Source organism: Panthera pardus, unplaced genomic scaffold (genome assembly GCF_024362965.1).
Source record: "Panthera pardus isolate Hobbes unplaced genomic scaffold, ASM2436296v1 HiC_scaffold_10, whole genome shotgun sequence".
Classification (NCBI taxonomy): Eukaryota; Metazoa; Chordata; class Mammalia; order Carnivora; family Felidae; genus Panthera; species Panthera pardus.
The window spans coordinates 46400365-46405605 of NW_026526655.1; the positions used below are offsets into that span (position 1 = coordinate 46400365).

The 5241-nt window shown below is 34.6% G+C and overlaps 1 pseudogene; it reads left to right on the plus strand.

Moving 5' to 3' along the window:
* The first annotated feature begins 711 nt into the window (after positions 1–711).
* Positions 712–1166, plus strand: LOC109274336 (40S ribosomal protein S11-like; annotated as a pseudogene).
* Positions 1167–5241: the final 4075 nt, after the last annotated feature.

Here is a 5241-nt window from a genome sequence, read left to right on the forward strand (position 1 = left end):
ATCATGAAGAAAAGATTTCAGTAGGTATTTCATTTTGCTACAAGGTTTGGTTTGTTTTTGTTTTGTTTTTCTCTGCTCTTGTTATTTTAAGTAATATTTTTATCTATGGTCTTCTTACATTTTAAACTAAGTTTAAATGAGTTCTGAGTTTTCCAAACAGAAAACATATTTTTAATCTCAAAAAATTAGCATATTGAATGTGATGAAGAACACTTGTTAACTCCTAGTTAATACATGCCTGAATTAACTAACTTTTGCTGTATCTATTTGTATTGACTCAGACCTTGAAGCTTTCATGTTTTAGGACCCAGGGTGATGTAGTAAATCTGCTATGTGGTAGATAATATAAGGTATGTGGAAATGAAGTTCCCCAAACTCTTAATGGATTATTTATGGTGCCTGCTAGGTACAGAGGACAGTTTAATTCATTTAACCATGAGGCTTTTTTTTTTTTCTGACTAGAAGATTTATTTTTAACACCTTTAAAAAAAGTGAAAATGGGTTTCCAGATACTAATTCCAAAATCACAGTAGCCCACAGCAAGGGATATAAAGATTTCTTCTTGAAGTGTATTGACCCTGACAAAATTTAAAAGTTTACCAAAGTTAATTCTTTAAATTAAAGACATACAATGAATAAATAATATAGTGATTCTTAAAAAAGGGAACTCTTTATGGTGTTTTTTCTGCCTCTTCACCGGCCACTGGGAAGATGGCAAACATTTAGACTGAGCGTGTCTACCGAAAACAGACAACCATCTTTGAAATAAGACAGTCTTGCTTGGAGAAACTGGCAAGGAGAAGTTCCCACAATACTACAAAATATTCGTCTGGGCTTCAAGATGCCCAAGAAGGCCATTGAGGGGAACTACACTGACAAGAAATGCCCTTTTACTGGTAATGTCTCCATCTGAGGGTGGATACTTTGTGGTGTGGTGGAGGACCACTGTTATCCGTTGAGCTTACCTCCATTACATCTGAAAGTACAACTGCTTTGAAAAATACTATAAAAACATGTCCGTGCACCTGTCCCCCTGCTTCAGGGATGACCAGATCGGCAACACTCTCACAGTGGGCGAGTGCCAGCCTTTGAGTAAGACTGTGTGCTTCAGTGTGCTCAAAGTCACGAAGGATGCTGACACTAAGAAGTGATTCCAGAAGTTCTGAGACTAGACAGCTGCCCACATGCCCCAAAGAAGATAAAGTTATTTTTCCAGTCAAGAAAAAAAAAAAAAAGAGTTTTCCAAATAAAACACTTTTGAGACATTTGAAAGCTTCCAAAAGACTTCAAAACTCTGACCAATCTTAGGACATTGGTTTCTGTGTTTGGTATTTAATTATACTCCACAATCTGGAAGGCATTGAAAGGTATATAATACATAGCATGTTTACAATACTTGCCTTATATCTGTATCTTTTTAAACATCTGTATTAAACTATCCTATCTACTACCATCTGAAATTTATAGTTTATTCACAAAAACTTTTTGATAATTTATGTGTTCTCTATATATTTTTCCATATTGCTGTCTGCTTTTCTTTTTTTTAATTAAAAATTTTTGTTTATTTATTTTTGAGACAGAGAGAGACAGAGCATGAATGGGGGAGGGTCAGAGAGAGAGGAAGACACAGAATTCAAAGCAGCCTCCAGGCTCTGAGCTGTCAGCACAGACCCGATGCAGGGCTCGAACTCACGGACCATGAGATCATGACCTGAGCTGAAGTCAGACACTTAACCAACTGAGCCACCCAGGCGCCCCATGACTGCTTTTCTTCTAAAAGCAAAAAAAAAAAAAAAAAAAAAAAAATTATACTGAGTCTATAGCTAATATATAATTAGACATAAAATTAAAGCAATACAAAAATTAAGAAGTAAAATTTTCCCCAAATGTAAACATGCAGTTAAATACTTAACGTTCAGGTCAACATTTTTTTTAAGTTAAACTTTTATTTTGAGATAACTGTAGATTTATATGCAATTGTAAGAAATAATATGAGGAGACCCTTATGTCCTTTACTCAGTTTCCCTCAATAGTAGCATCTGGCAAAGCAAATGATAAAAGCGGCATTTCAAATTAGTGAAAAAAGTGACCCATTTAATATATGGTATGAAAGTAACTGGCTAATCACTTGGAGAAAAAAATATATAGCTATGCTTTGTTTGTTACTCCAAAAAAATGCATATAGAGCACATGGGGGAATGTAAAACTATATCTCTAAAAGAACTAGAAGTACTCTGGAGGTAGGAAATGCCTGTCAAAGGTAGAATAAATGCCCCAAATTAATAGACATAAGACTGAAGAATTTTACCACATGGAAGATATAAATATTGTCAGCAGATCCTGCACAAGTCCAGATTCTCACAACAAGAAAAAGGAAAACTGGTTCCACGCTGTAGTGAAATAAACTAAATGCTCCATTTTCAGAGTAAGGAGTTATATATTTTTTTGTAGTTGCTTCTTTTCTTTTCTTTCTTTCCTTTTTAATGTTTATTTACGTATTTTTGAGAGAGAGACAGGGAGCGAGAGAGAGAGAGAGAGAGTGGGAGGGGGAAAGAGACAGGGAAGAGGGAGAATCCCAAGCAAGCTCCATGCTGTCAGCACAGAGCCTGATGAGGGGCTCAAACCCACAAACCACGAGATCATGACCTGAGCTGACATTAACAGTTGAACACTTAACCTACGGATCCACCCAGGTGCCCCATGCCTTTTTGTTTTCTATACGATCTAACACAAAGTTTGCTGACCAAAGAGCATGTGTCATCACATCCACAGAGACAGCAGAGCAAAGCCATGCATGAACAAAACCTATACCTACCTATCTATCTATCTATCTATCTATCTATCTACCTATCTATCTAGATATATCTAGATATATATCTGCAGAGGTTTCCATACCTGTGTTAATCAACGTGACTCCTCATTTATAAATATGAACAAATAGCCTAGTGCTACTAAATCAAGGACATACAAAAATAAGAATAAGAATGATAATAATAATAAAATAAGAATAAAATAAGAATGACAAAAATAAGATGAAAAATGAAATAGTTGGCCTAGAAGTAAATAGTTTTTATTTGAGTATCACTTTAAAACCATTTAATTGATATTCTCAGATATATAATTGAGAAAATATTGCACTGAGAAATAATAATAGGGTACTATGTGCAATAGTAGAATCAGTAATACTGCAATAATGATGTTACAATAAAGGAGCAATCTAAGAACACAAATTGAGTACAGGAAACAACGATATTGCCTGTCTAAAAACTGATCCAGGGAAAACAGAGAATTTAGGTAACAAGGAACACCTAGAATCATAGTCTTTGAGAATATCAGAGACCAAGGCCTCTCTGTCATATCTGTTTTTTCAACTACTATGGAGAATTCATCCCAAACTCCTTCAAAAGTGTAAAAAAAAAAAAAAAAAAGCCTATATCCTCAAATAACAGAAATACTAAAAGTGGAGAAGTACAACTCATAGTTCATCTGAGGGGGTGGGTTGAATAGCTCTAAAATGTGTTTAATAGGAATATCAGAAGGAAAGAATAGATATAGGAAAACAATGAAAAACATATTTGAAGATAATTTTTCCAAAATTAAAAAACCAAGAGAAATGCCAAGAGAAAATAATAAAGCAGAGCTTATGCATTCAGATAAAAATGAAACATACTAACAACACATTCTCATAATAAAATTTTTGTAAATCAGAAGTTCACAAAAAATCTTAAATTTTTCCAACGAAAAACAGCTCCTGACAAAAGAACAAAATCCCTAATATAAACTTATGTAAGAGTGTCAACACACATATTTTCCCCCCCCAGAGTCGGTTGTTAAATATTTATCAGTGCGCTACTGGATATGAGTGATTTTAATTTCCCTTTTTATGTGTCGGGATTAAACACGCATTTTACTTTTATAATAAAAACCATATTCTGTTGGAACTACAACAGACTGGCATACCATGTAGCTTCAGTTTAGTGCTTTGAATTTGTTCCAGTTGTGAAAGTGATAGCACCATACACATACAATAGTAAAGTAGCTGTTGAAAATGAGTTCTCAAGTACAGAAAGAGAAGTAAAGGTATATAAGCCATATGTAAAATGCTTGTGGCCAAACTTGTTTTGTACATAATCTCATTTAATACCCATTACAAACTGACAAAGTAGGCATTTTTGACATTTTAAAGATAGGTGGACAGTGAGTTCAGGGGTTTGAATTGAAAAAATTTACTCAGGAGGCTGAGTAATGGTATCTACCTGATCCGTTACCTGACCTTAATTAGGCAAGTCCAGAAAAGTTATTTTGCCAGTGTACTGAAATTGAACGACTCAGGGAGATCCAACCCTAATATGGTGAACTATATCAACCAGGACTCATGGACTGAATTAAAATGAGAAATGTGACTGTCAACAGACTCAACGTCTATGAAGCTTAATCAGCCTGATCTAAGGAAACTACCTAAGTTATCAGACAAGTGCTTGGTAGGTTTGGATTGAGAGCAAGAACAACGAATTACAGGATGTTAATGTGTAATAGCTTTATGTTCCAGTATCCTAATGCATCTATTCCCATAATAGGGATAAACCTGCCATAGACAGGATATTTAATTAATGTTGATGGACTTTGCAAGGCTTTGATAACTCCCCTTTATCACGGATTCCATTATTATCTTGTGATTGATATTTTTCCCCTTAGTTATATTAATACTTGCAATCTTGATACTTTGAACATCTAGAAGCTATGTATTGATTTATAATTTATCTTTCAAACAACAACCTAGATATATTTATTTCAAAGTCCTTTGTATTAGAGGAAGGCTATTTTCTCCTCAAACTAAGGATATATATTCCTTCAATTACCCACATCCTCCTCAGAGGCTCAGAGAACGTAAGCAGGAAGAGTGAGCATGGATATTGTCTGGAATCTGGGATCTGGTGGGAATGGGCTTATTGTACAGGCTATTTGTAAATAAAATACTGGAGTCCTGGGCACTGCTTTTATGATTTTTATCCTCTTAATTTGCCTTTGTTCAGAATTTAGATTTCTTTCTTGTTTTTTAGCCTATTCTTGATGAATAAAGTAAATTAATAATGACTTGGATCATTTTACTATGCTCTTAGAATATTCCTAGGGATTGAATCAGCTTTTAGCGACCTAAGCAAAAGTTAATATGCTGGTCCTGGAAATTTCAGAAAAGGTATCAATTCACTTGATGGCAGTGAATGTAGAAACCATAAGGTC